This window comes from Hyaena hyaena, unplaced genomic scaffold (assembly GCF_003009895.1).
Source record: "Hyaena hyaena isolate Hyena2069 unplaced genomic scaffold, ASM300989v1 scaffold_767, whole genome shotgun sequence".
NCBI lineage: Eukaryota > Metazoa > Chordata > Mammalia > Carnivora > Hyaenidae > Hyaena > Hyaena hyaena.
The window spans coordinates 254,770-278,413 of record NW_024081397.1 but is presented as its reverse complement, the minus strand read 5'-3'; the positions used below and the strand labels follow the sequence as shown (position 1 = coordinate 278,413).

Sequence of the window (23,644 nt, the reverse complement as noted above, 5' to 3'; positions counted from 1 at the left end):
CACCCAGTCACCAGCCTAAACAAACTCACAGATGCTATGGCTATGGTACCAGGACTACTACAGGAGAGACTTAAAGTATGAAGTGGCACAGATGACAGACACCATAGAAGTCTTTCTACTGAACTTGAAGTTACCTGTTCAGCAGGTTCCACATACACTGTCAATGGTCACAAACAACACAGGAAAGAAGGGGGTGTTCCCGAGAAGAAGTGCCTGAGCAAGACAGGATGGGACCCTCACATTCACTCGATGGGGAGGAGGGTCTGCCTAGAAGCCCTTGGCTGGAAAGTCAAGGGACATGGGGGCTGACACTTCTGGAAATCGCTGTGAGTTTAAATGGGAGGGAAATGACAATGACTGCCCTTGGTCTTATCTGGGACAAAAGTGGAGGGGACGAAGCAGGACCACAGGATGGGGAACAGGGAGTGTGCAGGGTGGGACGCAGGCTCCATCAACATGACACTCAGCCGCACCCACTGTGTAAATGGAATGGGGAAAAGCAGCCACTTCCAGAAAGAAGCACTCAGGAAGCAAAAGTCTAGCACGAGGTTGGAGCACCTCAGTCTCCCTGAAATCAGAGGCAACACAGCTTGGCTGTTTTCTTTCCGTGTCCTCTATGATGATGACCCAGTGCTGACAGCAGTGAAACTCATCCTTGCTCGGTGTAGCTGCGTGTTAAAACGTGAGGTGGACCCCAAACTTGGGTGTAGGGGTGGAGGGGGCAGGACTGGAGATGCAGTCACTTCTGGAGAATCTGAGGCTGGACCAGCTGTCTAAAGACAGACTATAGTGGGGAGAGGCTGGAGGGCCCCCAGGACGGTGTCCACATCCACTGGTAAGGAAGAAAGCAAAGTGTCCCTTCTCAGGAAGATGCATAGGCTGTTTAGTGCTCTTCATTCCAATGGGTTGGAAGGTTCTCTCTGGGGACTAAATATGCAGGCTGAGTGTTTGAGCTGAGCCTTGAGAAAGTGAAAATCAACAGTCTAAATCCGTGGTTCTCAAACTTGGGGCCAGAAAGGTCAAGAGTTCCCAAGAGGCTCAGAGAGGCGGTTGGGAATATCCTGATAAGAAGCTGCTAAACCAGTACTCTCAATTCTCTGCCAGCCCTAAACCCATCTGCCTCAGGTAGGCCATGACCCCTATCCTTTCTGCCACAGGCAGCCTGGCAGACACGAGGCACCTTACAGGCCATAGTTCCCAAAGCCTTCAAGCTGAAAAGCTCTGGTACACTTCTACAAGGCTTCATCTTTGGAGGGTGGCAGGGAAGGAATGGAAAATCAGGCTCTCCAACTGCCCTGGATGGGAGGAAGTCAGCCTGAGAAAGCTTCTGGGAACAGCATTAGGGAAAAATACAGATTTGAGTGATGGGCAGGACTGACAAATAAAAAGAGGCTTTGACACCAGAGGATTTTAATCCAGATGGAAGAAAATAAGTCAGAAATAGCAGTAAGTGGTGTTAAGCCAAGGTACCTGCCTTTGCTAAAAAGGGTTATGACGTAAAAGCAAGTCTCAGAGGCTTCTGTTGCTGACTGAATGTGTCTCCCCCAAATTTACCTGTTGAAACCCTCATCTCCAAGGTGATAGTATTTCAACAGAGGTGACTGTAGGTCACCTTTATAATGCCCTTATAAGATAAGGAACAGACCAGAGCTTCTTCTCTCTCAGCCTCTTGAGGACACTGGGAGAAGGTAGCTGTCTCCAGGCCGGAGAGCAGGCCCTCCCCAGACCCTGAGTCAGCTAGCACCTTGACATTGGACTTCCAGCCTCCAGACCTGTGAGAAACAAGTGTCTGCTGCTGGGACCACTCAGCCAATGGTATTTAGTTAGAGCCGCTCGCGCTAAGGCAGCCTCGATTTAAGAAACCCTGGCTCTGAACAAAATTACCCTCTCGTCATAAGAAAAGAACCTAGTTTTCATTCCAGCCATATGATGAGAAAGAATCGGAATCCACTCTTGAAAGATTTGTCCCAGATATAACTTTGATGCATGCTTCCCACTATAAAGTCAGAATGAAAAAAATATGAGAAGGCAGAAATGATATTAACATCAGGACTGTCAACAATGACAACTGAAATTATAGGGGCGCCTGTGTGGCTCAATTGATTAAATGTCTGACTCTTGATTTCCACTCAGGTCATGATCTCACAGTTCATGACTTCGAGCCTCACGTCGCAGCTCTGTACTGACAGCATGGAACCTGCTTGGGATTCTCTCTCTCCCACTTTCTGTGCCCCTCCCCCCATTAATTTTTTTTTTTTTACAAACCCTGAAATTATAAGCAATCTAAAAAGCAACTTAATGTAATATAGCTTACTTCCCCAAAATGACTTTCATGAATATCTGAAATATTTAAAAGGCTAAACATCCTTCAAGAATATTCTTCTTGATCTGTTAAAATAAAGATGTCTGAGTGTACAATAATAAAAATACCTCAGACTACTATCAACATCCACATCCTAAGCAAGACAGCTTTCTGTGACTTGCCTGTGACTCACTCTGAATCATGACCTCATTTGTTTATAGACATCCCATGTTTATAGAGCTCATCTACAACCCTTTAGAAATGACATCCTGTGGCCTTCTATTCCTAAAAAAAAGTATTTAGATGTGATCATTTGTGATCACACACACATACACCTTTCAGTACATTTCAGTCCTTCTTATTTGTAGAATAACATGGTATTTTATCAATGATACATCTTTATCACATACACCCTCAGAAAGATAAAAGCCAGATACAAACATCAATCTTTAAAAAGATCTTTAACATCAGATAGAGTAACATCAGTACTGAGTCTGCTTCTAACTTAAGTCACACTAAGAAAAATTTTAATCATGCCCTTAAAATTTAAATTATTTGGAGTAAGCCATGTCCAAACTTTTTACATTTTTTTAAAACCTGATTCTCGGAGCACATGGGTGACTCAGTCGGTTAAAGCATCTGACTCTTGATTTCTGCTCAGGTCAAGATCTCATGGTTGTGAGATAGAGCCCTGCGTTGGGCTCAGCATTGGGCTCAGTACTGGGCATGGAGCCTGCTTAAGATTCTCTTTCTCCCTCTCTCTCTGCCCCTTCCCTACGCTCAAAACTAAACAGATAAATAAATATTTTTAAAAACTTGATTCTTAGAAGTGCTTTAGCAGCCACACCCCACTTACACAGCTCCCAGACATTCTCTGTCACCATCTCCTCTTATTCCTGTTATATCTTTTCATTACTTGTTAGTGCTTTACACGGTGTAATTAAACAAATCCAATAATACTTACATAATGTCATGTGCCAAACATTGTTCTCAGTGTTTTCACACATTTTATTTTATTTTTTTTAAATGTTTTATTTATTTCTAGGAGAGAGAGAGAGAGACAGCGTGAGCAGGGGAGGGTCAGAGAGAGAGGGAGACACAGACTGAAACAGGCTCCAGGCTCCAAGCTGGCTGTTAGCACAGAGCCTGATGCGGGGCTTGAACCCACGAACCGCGAGATCATGACCCAAGCGAAAGTCTGACGCTTAACCGATTAAGCCACCCAGGCGCCCCATCACACATTTTAATCCTAACAGTCCATTTTCCAGCAAAAGCAACTGAGACACCAAGTCCCCAAGTCCCAGTCCTTGTGAAGAACCAAGATCTGTCCCTACCAGTCTGGCTGCAGAACCCTGAACTTGAAATTGCAAGAGCAAGCAGAGTAGTGAACATTAAGAATACAGACACATCACACAAGCAAAGGAGACCAAAGACTACATATGGAATAAAAATCCTAGTTTTTCTCCCGTTTTCCTCTTGCACCAGTTTTATCAGTGAATTCTTGAAGCACATGGGCCAAGCCATGCAGGTGCCTGGACAGCCTGACTCCTCAGGGCAGGAGCCAGGAGGTGCTGTGGTGGCTTCAGCCACACGTCCCATTTATTAAACAATCTGCAGCCTAGATGTCTGTTTGCAACAGCAAAGTTATTCTTCTGCAAGTTTTATTAAGTATAGTCACCATTTTTGTGCTACATTTAATCAGTTCGTATCTGCAAGCTTCCCTAGAAATGTTACTGTATCTTTCCTACATTTGCTTCCTGAAAACCAAGAACCGGGGGAGTTAGCAGCACAGTCATGATTAGTCAAGAGAGGGTAGAGAAGAATGTAAAATAAGAATGCATCAGCTGTTTTAGAGGAGAGGAGTGTTCTTAAATAGGGCAGAGCCAGCTGGGGAGGAAGAAGGGAGGGAAGGCATTCTCAGGCTGTCCTGGTGTGGTATAATAAAAAAATATACTTGGTCTTGCTCTGCGGTTCCTGGCAGGCAGAGGCACAGAGCTCCCAAAACTCCTGGAATTTCCGGAGTGATAGGGACGCCTTCTGTTACTCAGAACCAGCCCCGTATAACCACGCCCAAGTTTATGCTAATGAAGTGACTCAGGGCTGGCTCCCGGCTATCTTCAGGATGGGGGCTGGCCACAGAAAGACCAATCATAGGATTAAGAAGGTGGGAACTTTCAGCCCCAGCCCCCAATAACCAAGGGTGTGGGGCTAGAGACTGGGTCACAAAAACTCTAGAACAGCAAGATTCAGGGAGCTCCTGAGGAACACACTGATGTGCTAGGAAGGTGACAGGCATGGAGAAGCAATCAAGGCTCTGTGCCTCCACCTGTCCATACCTTCCCCTATGCACCTCTTCCTTCTGGCTGTTCCTGTGTCCTTTGTAATAAACCACTGACGGGAAATTCTGTGAGTCACTCCAGCAAATTATCAAACCTAATGTGGGGGTCACGAGAATCCCTAATTTACAGCCAGTTGGTCAGAAGTATGGGAGGGCCAGGACTTGAGACTGGCATCCGAAGAGGCAGTTTTGTAGGACCCAGCCTTTCACCTACAGGGTCTGAGCGGAGTCCAAGGAAGTGGTGTCAGAACTGAATTCAAGGATGCCCAGTGTCAGAGAAGCAGAGAGCTGTGCTGTGCAGCAGCCTCTAGCCACTGTGCTACTGAACACTCAAGATGCAACAAGTCCATCTGTGTCCTGCTTTAGGTAAAAAAAATATACACTGGATTTCACACTTATGCAAAGAAGAAAAACATTAAAATTAAATATCCCATTGGTGATTTTTATATTGATTGTAAGTTGAAGTGATATTCGTAAATACATTACCAAAATTAATTTCATCTATTTCTTCTTGCCTCTAAAATTATTTTTTTAATGTTTATTTATTTTTGAGAGAGAGAGAGAGGATGAATGAGGAGAGAAAGCAGAGAGAGAGAGGGAAACACAGAATCTGAAGCAGGCTCCATATTAGCACAGAGGCCGACATGGAGCTCGAATTTATGAACCGTGAGATCATGACCTGAGCCAAAGTCGTACACTTAACGACTGAGCCACCCAGGTGCCCCCTATTTCTTCCTGCTTTTTAAATATGGTTAACTAGTAAATTAAGTTACACATTTAGCTCACATAGATGACTTGCATGATAGTTCTACTGGATAGTATTGTTTTCTGAACACGTGGCGACTAAAACCCACTTTTCATCTCAAAATTTCTAATGCAAAGAAAGAAACTACCTGAGGATTGAAGGATGTAAATAATCAACAGAAGAAGTAATATTCATTATGCACATCATTTGAGCCAAGAAACACCTAGTACCTGGTATAATTTCACCCTCAACCCTCTTGATGATGAGTATCCCCCTCCTACCACAGAAAAAGGCACCAAGCCTCACGCATGCCAATGAAGGCAGAGCAAGAATTCTGACTTCATCCCCATTCCTTCCTGCACAGCAGGGGGAGCAGACCTTTTCTGGAAAAGGATCAGATAAGTATTTTAGGCTTTGCAAGCCATACAGTCTCTGATGCAATGACTCAACTCTGCCCATGTATCAGAAAAGCAACCACAGACCATATGTAAATAAAAGGGGTCTGGTTGTGTTCTAATAAAACCATACTCACAAACACAGACAGGGAGCCAGATTTGGCCCACAGGCCATGGTTTGCCAACCCCTGCTCTATGCTGTTAAAAACAACAGGTCCAAAATAGAGTTCCCTGCACTAAGATCAGAGTCACCAAACTGAGACTCAACTGATAATTTCTACCCTCCCAGAAATGGAATATTAAACCAGTGAGGAATTGTCTAATAAGCACTATTTAGGTCATCTGCCTGACAGCCCCCTGCCATCTCCTAAAGGAAAGTGACCTTGTCATGACCAACCTGCTTTTTTTGTCTAGTATTACCTCCTTGTTCCCATTCCCTCCCACCTACAAAAGCCTTTCATTGTGCAGAGCTTCTCAGAGGCCCTTTCTATCTGCTAGATGGGATGTTGCCCAGTTCATGAATTGTTGAATAAAGCAAGGAAGATCTCTGCACTTCACTCAGTTGAATTTGGGGTTTTTTATGCTTATTTTATTTATTGGGGGGGGCGGAGAGGGCAGAGAGAGAGAGAGAAAGAGAGGAGAGGAAAGGGGAGAGAGGGAGAGAGGGGGAGAGGGAGGGAGGGAGGGAGGGAGGGGGGGGGAAGAGAGGGGAGAGAGAGAGAGAGGAATCCTATGCAGGTTCCACGCTGTCAGCACAGAGCCGAAACAGGGCTTGATCCCATGAACTGTGAGATCATGACCTGAGCCCAAATCAAGACTCGGACACATCCGAATGAGCTACCGGGTGCCCCAAGTTTGAGTGTTCAACAGTTTGGTGGCAGTGGTAAAATGCAGAGACCTCTGGCACCTTCAGGGATGGGAAACATGTGAACTCTTTGACTTGTCTAACTTTGCCATTCCAAGGCCTTGATAAGATCCTCTCAGATCCGAGCTCTGCTTGTGTTGAACTCCCAGTGTACCTGGCTTTCCAGGCCAGGGTTCTGGGTCAGTCTAAACTGACCAAAGTCTCTAACAGAGCACTAGACCTGTCCTCGTCCAGGGCCTGAGCTGGCAGAAGGTTCCTCCTGAAACCTGAGTCCTCAGCCCCTGGTTAGTCCCTTGTCCCCATTTATTGGGGTCTACTGGTTCAGTCCATAGTTTCACACCGTGAGCTGCTGGTGCTGCACACCTAAGGCCTTCTCTTGGCCACTCCACCGTCCATAATACCATCTCTTTGTTTACTGCTGGTGTCCACAGCTCTACTTCCTCAGTTACTGGTGGTTTCCGTTAATGTGCACATGAGGTAAAGGAATAACAGATCCATTGTTAACAGGAATCTCAAAAGCCAAAGCTGCAAAATCGACGGGCAGGGCAGGCCAAGCGCCAAAAAGCTGTTAGAGTGCTTGCCACCGAATTAAAACACTCTTGTGCTAGGATAAGCTGGTCACAACACAGGTCAGACGGACACCAGGTCACCTGTCAACCTCAGGAAAATCCCCATGTAATGAGGTACAAGGTAAGGCACCATGCAATACCCAGCCCAGTGGCACAACCCAAGGCTTAGCTGAAACTGAAAGACTTGAGCATGCCAATTTCTGGTACTATTTTTCGCTGAGAACCGTAGCCCCAGAAGCTGTAGATAACCTACAAAGATGGCAGAGTCTCACTAAGACAAGCCAGAATGACAGTGGCCATCATGGAGAACAGTCCAACTAGACATCATTCATTTAAGAAATGTACTTTGACAGCAAGGTTTCCCAAGTAAAACAGAATGGGATACCTATTTTAACTGCATGCAGAAGCCTCCAAAGGGCTTCAAGGTTCCAAAACTGCTTCATTGAAAGATTTGTTGAAAAAGGCTACTAAAAAGTTGAGGGCACCAGAGGAACCTAAAACAAAAGCCTAAGATATGACATCCACTGCTCCCCTCTGACCTCCTTTATGTGAGTACTCAGAGTCTGCTAGTCTTCTATCTGAACTGCCTTTTCACTCTGGAGAGACCACACAGCTGTAAACAGAAGCCTGCCAAATGAGTGGCCTTCCAGACGTTCCCATATCTATCTATGCACACTCCACATGTGCCCCTTCCAGGGTTGGTGGGACTGAGAGATTTCCCGGTGAACTACTAGTTATTCCCTTAAATGGCCAAAGGGAAACTAAAATTGAAATTAATGGAAATCCTTGCCAAATTCTGGTAGATACTAGAACTACATGCTCTACTTAAAACCTGACTCCAGAGCCTCTGGATGGGATTATGGGAAAACTGGCAGAAGTGAGCCAAGGGTGGCATGTGTGTTTTTTTTTTAAGTCTCGCTTTGTGCCTTGAGAACTGCCTAAGTCTTTCTCCCTTATAGCTCTCTCTGGGGGTTGGGAAGGGGAACTGTATCTTTTGTACCCTCCTCAGGAATTCCTCCTGCATCCAAAGGCTGCGGAAAGGGGTTACTCAGTACTGCCAGGAATATTTACTGTTCTCCCCCAGCCCAAACCTGACAAGCTATTTGAAAGGATTTTTTAAGTAGCTCTGTGGTCAGATGCTGGCCAAACTGGAAGTTGATATTCAGAACCAGATAAGAACTGTTTTTAGGCCCTCTCCTCTCAGCTAAATGTACCCAGAGGCAAAGAAAAACATTCCAAAGACAGAGCTCTAAATCTAGAACACAGGAATCTTCTGATTTCCATCCTAGTTGAAGATCTTCTCCCGGATATCAAGACACAAATTAAAGATAATATAGTTGGGTGGGAAGGTCAGCCCTTTTGAAATCATTTTAGATCACAACCCAATTCTTTGAGGAATTAAAAACAACTGTCCTTGTCTTACAAACTGGGTCTTTATGAGAACAGAAATGCAGCTCTAGAAGGAATTCAAAGCCTACCTATCCTTTCTACTCATCCCCAAACCTTACCAGTCTTCTCAAAAGGCTTCCAGGTATCATAAAAGATAGAGGAAACAGAAGTCTCAGGGGGAGGAACTCATATTCTCTCCTGGTGCCTCTGAGATGTAAATGTTCTATCTGGTGTCTAGGAACTAAGATCATTCGTTTCAGGAGAGGGGAAAAAGTTGGAGCTTGATATTTGGAAAGAAGACAAATGAAAAATCTTAGAAGTCTTCTCCACAGGGGCGCCTGGGCAGCTCAGTTGGTTAAGTGCCCAGCTTTGGCTCAGGTCATGATCTCACGGTTTTTGAGTTCAAGCCCCACGTCAGACTCTGTGCAGACAGCTCAGAGCCTGGAGCCTGCTTCAGATTCTGTGCGTCTGTCTCTCTCTGCCTCTTCCCCCACTCATACTCTATCTCTGTCTCTTTCTCAAAAATAAACATTTTTTTAAAAAAAAGTCTTCTCCACAAATATTAGCAAAAGGTTTAAACTATCAAAACAGTAACCTTAACTTATCCCATCTTCTAAAACCGCAATTTGGATCCAAGTGTTCTATTATAAATTAGTGAGCTCTGCATTATTTTACCTGTTAAAATCTTTTCATGGTTAAAATTTTAAAATGGCTGTAAGATGTGTTTCTGTCTGTCTGTTTATATATGTCTAACATGTATTATGTAGATGTATGACATTTCTCTGCCTCTGGATGGTATTGCCAAAATTATTTTTTAAAGGTCTATTTAATTAGTTTAAAGAAAAATAAGCATTTACCAAATTGAGTACTTCTAGACTCTCAGAAATATAAAATCTAACCTAAGTGTTTTTCAAGTTCACCTGATCTAGGATAGATAGTCTTTGGTTTAAAAAGAAAAAAAAAAGGCAAGTTTAAGTTGGTTGGTTTCATTAAAACAGTCATGATTTGGGGCGCCTGGGTGGCTTAGTTGGTTAAGCGTCCGACTTTCACTTAGGTCATGATCTCGCAGTTCGTGGGTTCAGGCCCCGCATCGGGCTCTGTGCTGACTGCCAGCTCAGAGCCTGGAGCCTGTTTCAGAGTCTGTGACTCCCTCTCTCTCTGACCCTCCCCTGCTCATGCTGTCTCTCTCTCTCTCTCTCTCCTAGAAATAAATAAAACATTAAAAAATTAAAAAAAAAAACAGTCATGAATTTAGAGTTGCCAGCATTAAATACAATACTTCTATTCTAACTGGGTTTTCTAGTCAAATAGATTAAGGTTATCTCCATTACAACGTTTGTCAGCAACAAAAGTAATCTAGTATAATGGCTAACTTTGTTCACTGTCTGCAAAACTTTCATGAGTAATCTAAATATGTTAAAAGCATGTGATTTAGATAGATGTAAGTAGGATAAAAGTTTCCAGGGTGAATTTTTCAATGATGATTATAAACCTACTTAAACAGTTTCCTCAAATATTTTTGATAACTTGAAACTTTATAGAGTTTTGCTACATTAAGTTAAATGATAGTGAACATTTAGATCACTGAATACCTAGATTTTCAAATAACATAAAATAATGAAACATTAATGACACATTAATAACTGAACACAGATTTATCTACTTTTACTTTGGGTTTCTTGTAAAGAAACTTGAGATATGTGGGGTCTATTAGTAATGTTTCATACAACATTGAGAAATTTACTATGCGAAAGAATATACTTCTACAAATTATGAAATTTATGAGTTTACCAATCCACAAAATACTGGTGTAAGAGACAGACAGTCCACAACTGCATACTTTTTAGTTTTCACTAGGAAATAAGGACCTTGAGGTTTAAGAATTTTAATCAATTCAAGTTCTTGAAACTTCTTAGAAATAATAAGGGTGAAGGGAAACAAATGTGTATAGCATCACGGAAAGGAAAATGTCTTGATATTCCCGAACAAGAAAAAAACATATAGGATGAGATCTGAATGCATATGAAAGAAATTGCAGGCTTTTGGAAAAGGAATCCTGGGAAGAGAATTTTACATGTAGTCAAGTGGGCTAAGATTGGAATGAAGTTTTTCTAATGAGTTTTAACAGCAAAACCACACTGATACAAAACTAGAATTTGATTTTCTTTCTGCTAAATGGACACTTTTCTCTTGACCTTTTGGTATGCTTTAGATTAGAGATGGTGCAGCTTTCTTTATCTTTTGCGTAATCTGCATGGAGAGCAAAGATTTTTTTTTTTGTTTTAACCAAAATAATTTCCTGTGCTTCACATGGTCTTCAACAGGTCCTGGATTACTTAAGAAAATCCAATCTTCTCAATAGTAAAGGAGTTAAATTTTGTTCACAACTATGTAACCCTCTGAATTTGCCTTTAATATCATCTTCTATTGTCCTTTTGCTTAGACAGATAAAAATAAGTATTATCTCTCAATGCTCTGTGATCCTATTTTGTCAAATGTGTTCAAATTGCCTGACGTTTTGACAACTTCCTAAAATCAAATTCTAAATGGGAGCTTTCTCCACCTTAAAGTAACTTTGAGATTTCCCAGAGGGTCCCTGGAAAATTGCAAAGATTTAGCTCTCTCCCTGATAAAATATTAAACTAATTAGGTTTATTTGCTATTAAGTTACATAGAAAGTATTATCAAATAAGAAGGGATGCTTAATTTATATTCATATGGATGAATATAAATTAGTTTATATTCATATGGATGTAGGTTATTAACATAAATGCCTAGAAATTGTATGAAATTTCTAGAAATCTCGTATGTCCCAATATAATGATACCAGTCATAATTCCAGTTATCTTAAATGTTGCATATTGCACAAATAACCAAATTTCCTTGTCATTTCCATTATAATAAACCCTAACAATGAGCATCTTTCAGTCTTTGGGCATCTACAAATAGCTACTGTCTTACTCTGATGCTTTTGCAGAAGTGAGACTCATGAAAAGGACCCTACCAGGAACTCCTGATCACTGATGCCACCACCAAATTACAAGGCGCTAAAACTCAGGTGCACATTTCACAGCTGAAGAAGGCCCCACCTGACATAGGTCCCTTGCAAATGTTGGAGACCTCAAAATCAAAATAAGAAGAGAAGCAGCCAAGACCTCAGATCAAGAGTGTTTCTTTCCATTCCTCCTTCCCTCTCTGACTATCCGTTTCTTTAATTCTTATAGTACAAAAGCCTTTATGATCCATTTGCCCGTATTTTGCTTTGCTCTGGCCTGAAAGATAATGCCATGGTTCATATGCTCAAGCCATTGCAAACAGGGATAATCCAACCTCGAAGCTACTGCTGGATTTGCCACAATGCTGACAAGCCTGTAGTTCTGTCCATCACACACGTCTCCCTGATTGCCAAATTACTCAGTTTCTCTGGAACTAAGTCAGCTCCCTCTCTATTAAGTCAGGCTCCTTAAACCCAGGGGTCTAGTTCTCTGCCTCAGTTTAAGAACCCCAAATCCAGGAACTTTATGTCCTGGCTCTGTACAAAGAAAGGGACACAGGCAAAGGTAATCATTATAAAAGTGCCTGTATGGTCTACAGACCCTTAAATTGTACAGGCCTTCGTGGCTGTCACCTTCCCAGCCTGAGCCGCAGAATCAAGCAGTAATTACCAGAGGGCATTCATCACTCCAAAATAGCTTCCTTTGGTAGATCACTGCTCCTGTGGCTAAGAATAAACAGAAATAAGGCTTATTGCCAGAACTTCCCCTTAACTCTTGAAGGTGTTGTAGACACCACTATTAAAGTAACAGGTGCCTACAAAAATTCCTGGGCTCTCTGGCCAAAGTTGTTCTTAATAATAGGAGAGCCCATGACTATGGTTTTAGCAGAGCCAGGAAGTGTCAATGCCACTTGCTGCACTGAACGGCCATTTCTGGGGAAGCTGTGCTCAGCTACAGAAGATCACAGTACCAGACGAGCTGACTTAAGAAAGGGACTCCTTCGATGGGACTTGATCTTGATTGGCCTTGGTCTTGGGACACTATGTCTCTGAAGTACTCCAGACAATGGGAATTATTCTGCTTATAATAATCTTCCTGGTGCGCTGTATTCTCTCACAAGCTTTAAATGCATGTTCATGTTCGCAGTCGCTAACCACCAAGCAAAGGAAGTCGTTGGGAATGGAACATCAGAAAAGTAATGAAGAGAGTGGCTGACTTAAAGAATGTGAACCTGAAGTCACGACCTGTGAATGAATACCAGGAGGAGTCAACTGTGAATACTGACACAGATTCAACAACACTTGAGAACCTCTAAGAGGAGGTTGGGAGTAATGCTAATGCTTTAAATTTTGGTCACATCTCTCAGGTTTAGAGTCTGATCAAAAGAGGGAATTGTTTTTGTTTCTTTCTTTCTTTCTTTAATTTTAGTTAACATACCATGCAATATTGGTTTCAGGAGGAGAATTCAGGGATTCATCACTTACATACAATGCCTGGTGCTCATCACAAGTGCCCTTAGCACCCGTGACCCATCTAAGCCCATCCCCTACCCACCTCCCTCCACCAACCTTCAGTGTGTTCTCTGTTGGTTTTCCCCTCCTTTTAACGTTTGTTTCTTTTTGAGAAACAGAGCGTGAGCAGTGGAGGGGCAGAGACAGAGGGAGACACAGAATCCAAAGCAGGCTCCAGGCTCTGAGCTGTCAGCACAGAGTCTGATGCAGGGCTTGAACCCACGAAGGGTGAGATCATTACCTGAGCCAAAGTTGAACACTTAACTAGCTGAGCCACCCAAGCACCCCTGTTCTCTATTGTTGAGTTTCTTATAGCTTGTTTCCCTCTTTCCTTTTCTTCTTTCCCTGGTTCCCATCTGTTCATCAGTTTTCATTCTTAAACATAACATGAGTGAGATCATATATTTGTCTTTCTCTGACTTATTTCACTTAGCATAATACACTCTAGCTTCATCTATGTCCTTGCAAATGGCAAGGTTTCATTTATTTTTGATGGCTAAGATTCCATTGTGTACATATTCTACACCTTCTTTATCCATTCATCAGTCAATATGGGCTCTCTCCATAATCTGGCTATTGTTGATTATGCTGCTATAAACATCAAGGTTTATGTACCCCTTTGAATCTGTATTTTTGGGTTTTTTTAATATTTTAATGTTTTATTTATTTTTGAGAGAGAAAGAGAGAGTACAAGCAGGAGAGGGACAGAAAGAAAGGGAGACACAGAATCAGAAACAGGCTCCAGGCTGTGAGCTGTCAGCACAGGGCCTGACACAGGGCTCAAACCCATGACCTAAACTAAAGTTGGATGCTTAACTGACTGAGCCACCCAGGTGCCCCTGAATCTGTATTTCTGTATCCTTTGGGTAAACACAGTGGTGCAATTGCTGGGTCATAGGGTAGTTCTATTTTTAACTTTTTGAGGAACCTCCATACTGTACTCCCGAGTAGCTGCACCCAGTTTGTATTCCCACCAGTGTAAGAGGGTTCCCATTTCTCCACATTCTCACCAACACCTACTGTCTCTTGTGTTGTTAATTTTAGTCATTCTGATAGGTGTGAAGTAATATCATTGTGGTTTTGATTTCTATTTCCCTGATGATGAATGATGTTGAGTGCCTTTACATGTGTCTGTTAGCAATGTGAATGTCTTCTTTGGAAAAGCGGCTGTTCATGTCTTCTGCCCATTTCTTCACTGGATTGTTTTTTGGGTGTTGAGTTTGAGAAGTTCTTTACAGAATTTTGGATACTAACCAAAGGGCAAATGTTAAAAATTAAAAAATTAAAAACTAAGCCCCATATCACCAAACTTAACTTAGTTTCTGCTCTCCCAAAAATGGAATCTTAAGCCAATCAATGAGGAATCACCTTATCAGCACTAACTAGATAGCTTGCCTGATAGGCCCCTGTTGTCCCCTAAAGGAAGGTGACCTTGTCTGGTCCATCTGCTTTTTTGTCCAGCATAATTTCTTTGCTCCTCTTCCCTTCCCCCTATAAAAGTCTTCCATTTTGTACAGCTCCTCGGAGCTCTTTTCTATCTGTGGGACAGGATGCTGCCTGGCTCACAAATTGTTGAATAAAGCAAATTAAGATCCTTGACAAATTTACTCAGTTGAATTTTGTTTTTTAACACCATGAAGAGAAACAGCTATTCCTAAATGACTCTATCATCAGTGCACCAAAATATAACATCATAATAATCCCTTTCACAAAATACAAATTAGGTTATGGTCACAGTAGGGTTGATCATAGAACATGAAATTCTGTAAGTTACCTTACTGTTAGGCATCTAAGCTTTCATTAGACACCACAATTAGGCCATTTAGGCACTGGCACTAGATGTATTTAGATAACAGCAAATTACATTTGGTTCAATGTATATGATATATGCGGCAAAAATAAAATTAAAAGTGTCTCTCAAGGGAACATATAGTGGAGGATAGGAGATGAAACACAAAAAGGGGTCTAGGCCGAAGTCAGCCCTGTTTCTGCAGAGGGAAGGGGTAAACACCAACATCCCGCCATTGACATGTGTGTGTGCACCTGACAGGACTAACTTCACACATACAGGTGTTGTGCACCTGGGCAAATATTCCCATATCAGGGTTCTCTTTGAGACTAACCTCACCCCTTCTCTGATTCGCAGTTCTGATCAGCACCCTATAGGCACGGCAAAATGGAAGAACGCAGCTCAGGTCAGTTATTAAACTAATATGAAAACTTAAAAATATTAACTCATAAACATTACTCACTACAGATGGAAATGGCTTGTAGGAAGAATCGCTGCGTGCCCACCAGGTGAAGGGAAAGCCAAGGAAAGGAAAGGTTTGGGGCTTCGATGGAGATTGTTCAGGCTGTTCAACCTGAGACCCCCTGCTCGCTATTTTTATCTCCTACAGAGATGACCCTGAAGGATGCCTGGTGGATACTCACAATGGGGAACAGAGCATTAGAGAAAAAAAATATCTAAATGAACAGAGGGAGAAGGAAACACATCAAGTTTGTCCCACTTTCTGGTCACTCCTGGTACTGCCCACAATGCCAACATTTCCCAGCTGGGAGGGAGCATCCACATTCCCTGGGGCTCACGCTACTGTCCCAGCTCTTACCTGGTTCACCTTTCCCCACTTAACCTCCGCCACACCCCCTTCGTTCTTTCATTTTCTTTAAATATCTTTTTAAAGGGCTTACCATAAAGTGATTTCTATTATATCTTGAACCAATGAGGAGAAACATCATAAAACCTTAATAAAGAAGTAGGGTTGTAGTTTCCGGGAGTCCCTCTTGGCAGCAATAAAGTCTCACTGAGCAGGGGTAAGAACAGCCTAAATTTGTACGCTGTATGAGTCACCTACTGCTAGGTATCAAATCACCACACACTTAGCAGGTGAGAACTACATGCATTTATTATCTCTGTTTCCACAGGTCTGGAGTTTGAGCATGGCATACCTGGGCTCTTAATCTGAGTAACAATACACAGCTAATATACATAATCAGATAGACATGCACACACAAGCACACACACACCAATCTGAATGGTACCTCTGGGAGGTTATCTGCCTGTCCCAGGTGTGGCAAGTTTACTAAAGATATTCGCAACTCTTCCTGAAAATGTCTTCAGGGGTAAGAGGAGTGAGTCCCTTTCCCTCTGTCCCATGTGGCCAGGGACCAAAGCAAAATAATCCACTTCTGCCACCCACTTTAGGCCCCATATAAGGCTCCAAAGAACAATCTATTCACAAAAACTAAATTTGCTCTCAAAGGGAAAAGACATGCTACCACTGATGATATTCCATACACCATCAGGGAACACGGTCAAAGAACAGCCCACCAGCTAGAAAGTAAAGTCCAAGAGTCAGCAGCAAGGCACAGCCTTGGGAATGACTGTGCGGGAGTTCTAAAATCAGCACCACCAGAGTCCCTGACCTTCAAGGACTGCTTTAAACTAGGCACGAACAAACTGTAGTCAATTTGTTTTTAAACAGCAGTGACGCTGTTTTATGATCACTCTGAGATAAGGTCGTTCAGACTACATTAACTCAAAATGTCTTTGTGGAGGGGCCACTGACATTCTTTCAAAAGCAGCAGAGTTTGGGTGACAGTGATACTTCCACACTACTGAAAATTCGTACAACCCTTTAGAAGGGCATTATGGCAACATCCATCAAGAACCGTAAGGATGTCCACCACATTTAACTCCACAACCTCTCTCTGAGGAACGGATGCCCTCGAAACAATTCAGTAGAAGAAAAGAAAAATGCTCAAAGATGCACACAGGCACCTTATCTACTGGCGCACATATTTAAATGACCAACTCAGTAGGCTGCTTCTCTAACTGATGGAACTTCCAACTCTTTGGGACATTACTCAACAAGCAAACAGTACAAAGATTACGAACAAAAGGGGAAAGTGGTCATATTAAGAAAAACATAAAATTGTACAAATGGTTACAAATATGTACAGGGGCTAATTAAAAATTTGAAGTTTTCTCTTTTGGAATAAGACTGCAGGAGGCATCTTCCTCTTCAAATACTATCTTTATGAGTTAGTGCCTTATCTTTAGCATTAAAAGAAACTCTACCCAAAAAAAAGGAAAGAAAAATCAGCAGTGCCATAAAAGACACATCTCAGAAAGCTACCTCTCAAATATGGTATGTGAGTGTTCAGTTCACAACTTTTTAGCCAGGGCAGAGCTGCAAACCCCACCTGGGAAGAGCAGAGCAAGTGACTAGGCTCCTTTTGTTTCCTAAAAGCCCTTCCTGGTCGGAAGGAACTGGCCACTGAGTGAGTTTGGAGGTAGTTCTGTGACTGCACTTTCAAGTAGGGCAGGATGCAGGCGCCCAAAGGGATGCAGAAGGAGGTGTGCCCGCTCAAGTCCCAGCACCCGGACAATCAGGGACACGGGGACGCCTGCTCACCCGCTGGCACCCTGAAGATGCAAAGCTGGTGACTCCAAAGGTCACTGCACATGTGTGCAAACAGAACACACCCACATGAAAACAGAGAGGCGGTCAGGACTAACACTTGGATTAAACACTTAGCTTCTTAAATCACTCCCTTCATCTTACATGGGGATAAGGGCAGCCTGTAAGGGGGCAATGAAGATCAAACGGAACAACACATGAAATGTAAAGTGCTCAATAAATAGTAGCAACAGTCACATTAATACTTTAGGAAGGTTCTTCCACACTGTCCATCATTTTAAGGGAATTTCCAGCAGCTAGTATTTATAATCCTATGTACAGAAAATGCACAATACAAGCACTGCGTGCACCAGTACTTCTTCCAAACTGTTTTTTTTTTCAATATTTTATTTTCGAGAGACAGAGTATGAGTGGGGAAGGGGCAGAGAGACAGGGGGACAGAGGATATGAAGCGGGCTCTGAGCTGACGGTGATGACCCTGATGAGGGGCTGGAACTCACTAACAGCGAGATCATGACCTGAGCTGAAGTCGGACACCCGACCGACTGAGCACCCAGGGGTACCCCCAAACTATTTTTCAATAGCATATTTCTGCTAAACATAGGGTCAGAACTCCAGACACCATTTTGCCACAACACCACTAAGAACCAAAACACTGAGCTCCTTTATGCAAGAGATTTCTAAAAGTCATTGATATTTTCCTGATGCTCGTAGTTATTACAAATCCCTAGGTACCAAACCCACAACCCACCCCCACCACTCTATTAAATGAGCAAAAATCCCAGAATACTGTTTATATTCAGGTTTCTGTTGGCTAGTAAACGGAGTATTTTTCCTACTTTGACGATTTAAATGGCTAAATTTATAAAAACAATAATTAGGCTTATCTAATTTAAACAAAATTCTTTTCAGGTTTTTTGTTTGTTTTTAAGGGAACAGATCTTATTTTACCCACTTGGGAGACGTGTTGTCATCGCTGCCTGACCAGAATAGAGTTCTGCCAGGCAACAAATTAAATCACCTTCCTGCAAGGCCTGTATAGACCATCTCTGGCCCGAAGGCCAGACCCCAGCAGCTGCATCATCAGACAGGACAGCACGGGGTCCCAAAAGGTGTCACCCTCCTATGCACACACGCCCATCTGCAAGTCAGACTGGTGAGGCCTTGGGACTTCTTCTCAGGGTGCTTTCAAACGGTTTTCATTTTATGCAACTGCATTAAAGCACAGTTATTAAAATATTATTTAAAAAACACATGAGATATTGTAATATATGTGCTTCTTTATTAACTCACTATACAAAAGGGTGTCGCAGCAGATCTAATAACGACCGTAATTTCAAAGGAATGATAAGAAGCTCGAATTTCAACCACTATCTGCAACCACTATGATGTGGTTATGAACATACTAGTCATTTCTGTGATGACTGGGAATCTCAAGGGGGGTGTTTTCCGCATTTGCAATAGAAGGGAATACTAAATTTCAGTTAAAAGCTGGTGAAAAATTAAAATGTATGTTTTTCCCACTTCATGTTTTTGGACCCCCTGATATCCATCTGCTCACAGCCAAGGGCCCCTGGGATCAGGATTCCCACTTTGGAGAATCACTTGGAACTCCACATTATGTCACGAACCGGGGCCATCAGATCCAACAAATCGCCAGACTCCAGACTTGGGGTGGGAGGGACCTTTCAAAGTAGAGGATTCTTGTGTTGCTGTGAAGAACAGGAAGGTCTACTGATGTGGGGAGGCCACTCCAGGCCTGGCCCCAGCCCCCCAGTCTGATGTCCTGCCTACTACACGTGACTCACTTCTTTGGGCAAGGCCTCCACCACCTTGACAGCTAGGAAAAAGCTTTGGAGATCACTCTGCCCAATTCCACTCTTATATGTGGAAACAGTGCTCTTGAAAATCTTGTGTATTATAAAGAAAACACAAGACTAGCCAATTCCAAAAATACTGCCCTGAAACAAAGTGGGAATCCTCACTTTCATATCAAGCGATTCTTCTATACATGGCCACCAAAACTCACAAAAATGTAGTCAAAACAAAAATTCAGAGAAAGACAAGGTTTGTTTAAACAATTAGAAATCTGCACATCAAAATAGAATCACAAATTAGACTTTACCACAGAGGCATGGATTTCAAAGGAAACCGTGTTCCAAGAAGCTACTGCAGATGCTTGTATCCAGTCAGTTTTAATAAACGCACTGATAAAATCATATTCATGTGAATGAACACAAGGGAGTCTCTCTAGTCCATGTACCTGTGGGAAGACTGGAACAGTAAGCAGTCACCCCACAAGGGCCTTCCACCTCCCACCCTCAAATCCTACCATTATTTTGGGAGAGAGAAGGTATAAATAAGAAAGTACCCTCATCCGGCCCAGACCTCTGCTCATGTGCACACTGGAGCTGAGTCACAGCACCTGGGCAGGAAGGGCCACTAGTCCGTGCTTGGGGCAGCAGACTCTGGCCAATGAGTGGGCCAATCAGACCACTGCGGTAGCTCCCTCCCCACTGAGCGCCTCCTCCATCAGCAAAAGCCACTTGAGGCCACTGCCTTCCCCCTACAATCAGAGACTGCCTAGAAGACAGATGGCCATCGCAAAGCAAGAGGCACCGGACACACGAGGAAGCCATGAGCATCCGCTGGTGGTTCTCACTCGTCGACGCATGGACGGCGACCACAGGCTGCTCCCACCATCGCACAGTCCTTCACTTGCTCTCACGTGCACACTCGTGTGAAAAATCATTTTCAGGCAGGCCTGGGCATTTGAGGACCTCCCTACTGCAGCCTAGATGGACCCTTCCCATTGGGTCCATGGCTGTAACTCCCCTACTTCCCATCTGCTGGAGCTCTGAGAGCATCATTCTAAGGCAAGGAGGACCTTGGGTTTATACAGTGAGCCACTCAGGATATCCAGAAGGGGTTAAAACCGTGGGGGTGGTCAGGCCAGAGGCCCTCTGCAGAGGAGCTTGGGACTAGAGGCTACTGGCAAGAGAGGGGGCAAATGGTAATACACAGCAGCTGGTTCTCCACCTCGAAAATGCATCAGTACCACCTGGGCAACTTGTTCAACAGGAAAACTTTCAAACCAACACGTCCCAGGAGACTCAGGCAGTAGGGTCAAAGCAGGCCTCAGGAATCCGTGTTCCTAATATGTACCCCAGCTTCCCTCTGGAATGGCACCTAGGGTGGGGCTACATTGCCCCTTTGACCACTGAAAACCTCCCTCCCTCAGAATAAATAAATCTCCCATGCACATTTCCAAATAATTAATGGAGATACAACACCCTCGATGAGGGAGAACACAACTCCTCCCTGTTTAACTGACTTCCTCCCCAAAACTGCTGTATGGACAGAGGAAAAAACAGTTAAGTTTACAGTGGGGAGCCTGCAAACACCACCTCAGCCAGGGGACCAAGGTCAAGAGCCACAGTGATGAGTCACATTGACCGTATGTGCCACTGAGATGATGAAAATTGCACTTGATGCCTGTGGTCTTCCTTCCTCAAATCCCTAACTCCAGTCTAATCATGAGAAAAACATCAGACAAATCTCAATGAGGAATGTTCCACAAAACACATGACTGGTATTCTTCAAAAGAGTACAGGTCATCAAAGTAAGGAGAGTCTGAGAAACGTTCATAGCCAACAGGATCCCAAAGAGACTTGATAACTATCATGTGGCCTTCTGGGTGGGATCCAAAAAAAGGACATTAGGTAAAAGTTAAGAAAATCCAAATAAAGTACGGACTTCCATTAACAATAATGTACCAACACCACCTTTGGAATTTTTCTATAAATCTAAAACTATTCTAAAATTAGCACTGCCAGGCTGGCTCAGTGGAAAGAGCATGCAACTCTTGATCTTGGGGTCACAAGTTCGAGACCCACATTGGATGTAGAGATTACTGAAATAAATTTAAAAGAAACTTAAAAAAATTATTAAAACTATTCTAAAATTTAAGGTTCCTATTAAATATATGTTTATTTAAATATACAGAGGCACCTGGGTGGCTCTCAGTCAGTTAAGCGTCCTATTTACTCTTGTTTTGGCTCCGATCATAATCTCATGGTTCCTGAGTTCAAGCTCTGCACTGGGCTCCAGGCTGGCAGTGTGGAGCCTTCTCTCTCCCTCCCTTGCTGCCCCATCCCCACTTGCACTGTCACTGACTGTCTGTCTCTGTCTCTGTCTCTGTCTCTGTGTCTCTCTCTGAGACAGCAGAATGCCAGCTGAGCAGAGATGTACCCCCATCTCTATATGTAGACATGTACTGTATGTACTATCTGTAAATACATACATGCACAGTATAACATGGATGGATTACAAACTGTACTTTGGAAAAGCGGGTGGGTAAAAAGTGGAATGAGTAAAAGGAGATAAACATACTCAATTAGCTCAACGCAATAAGGTTATTACTTGGTTGCAACTCATTACAATTTTTGTGCTGCTCTTCAGAGAACACATTATATATACCTGAATATGTAAAATAATAAATAGACTACATGAGTTTGTAAATAACAACAAAAAACTTTCTCCCCTGAATGAGACCCAGAACAAACTTATTGAACATACAGTAAATTTTTTCCTACTCAGGTCCCCAAGAGCCAGGAATTGATGTATTCTTTAATCGATGTATTCAGGAATCTTTAAAATGACATCCTGTAATTCATATTTGAAGTTATATTCATTCTCATTGTTCTCAAATTAATTGAAACACCAAGCATTAATGACAGTGTACCGCAAATCAATTATAGTGTATCATAAAAACTATTTTATACAAATCCGCATCATCAAAAGTGAAATGTAAACTGGTGCAGTATGAAATGGAAGCCAAATCACTAATTATGATTTTAATTGTTTTGAATGCTGGTATTCAGTTATTTCCTGATGCTAAACAGAGCTAAAGAAATACCAAAATCAGCCCACCTATAGGCAACAGCTTCATACCAACTTGCTGCCAAATGGCACAATGATTTGGGTACCAGACAAGGCAGAAGGCAACAATCTGAAACACTGCACTTAAAATAGACAAAAAGAACTTCTATGATGGAGTAAGACAGAGTTTAAGTTTCAAGGGAGACACACTTCAAACGAGACTATCAGTAGGATGCAAAATAAACCTGCAAAATGTCTGGACAGGAATGATTTACAATATTCATTACTAATCCGGGTGAAGTAGTAACTTGACTGCATTAATCTTTTCCAGATTAAAATGTAATGCCATAACGCATTTATGTCATTATCAATTTAAAACAAAAGGAATAAGGAAGTATTAGCATGCTGCCTAACACCAGCCTTCTCTTAAGTACTAAATTTTACTAATTTTTTTGTAATTTTTAAATGTTTATTTCTTTGAATGTTTATTCATTCTTGAGACAGAGACAGACAGAGTGCGCGCAAGGGAGAGGCAGGGAGAGAGAGACACACAGAATCAGAAGCAGGCTCCAGGCTCTGTGCTGAGCCTTGTGTGGGGCTACAACCCACGAACTGTGAGATCACGACCTGAACCAAAGTCGGATGCCCAACTGACTGAGCCACCCAGGTGCCCCTATTAATTTTTAATATCTAAAAGTCTCAAGCAAATAAACATAGAAGTAGAGTTTGAATTCCCTGAAAATTATGGACTCTCTGACCCAAAAAGCGAGTGCTCACCCCAAGCAACCAGTCTGAGCATCAGCCAGGCCCCAGGAGAACAGTGGTAATCCTGGGAAGGGGGCGTGGGGGTACATCTCTGTTCAGCTGGCATTCTGCTGTCTCTGCAGGTGCCTGTATAATGAAGAGTTCCCAAAGATCTCAAGGAAAACTACCCTTCCCTGGAATATGTGAAATGGATTCTACCTAGCCTTGGGTATGTCCATGCATCTTCCATTGTATTCTCTATAGGACCCCACATAGATGTCATAGTCATTTTAGATACTAGTTAATTGGGAAGAGAGCTGAGTTGGAACCTGGAAAACCACCTCAAATTGGGTCATAACCTGCCTGAGGGTGGGTTTTGGTATTGGGGTATCTGGCATCGTGCTCTCTCACGTAGTTGGCACTCCAAAGTATTAGTGTGTGACGGGGACAGCAGTCCAATTTGTGGATCAGATCAGAATGAATAA

General features: G+C 42.8%; 1 protein-coding gene across 6 annotated transcripts in view; it reads right to left on the bottom strand.

Moving 5' to 3' along the window:
- The window catches only part of NCK2 (NCK adaptor protein 2), a 150,061-nt gene that overhangs the window by 114,357 nt on the left and 12,060 nt on the right, over positions 1–23,644 (bottom strand). The window contains exon 1 of one of the 6 annotated variants that reach the window (XM_039218457.1): positions 3,267–3,288. The exons of the other annotated variants lie outside the window; for them this stretch is intronic. The gene's annotated coding sequence lies outside the window, so the exon portion shown is untranslated. Of the gene's footprint in view, positions 1–3,266; positions 3,289–23,644 lie in introns of those variants that run through there. 6 annotated transcript variants of the gene reach the window in all.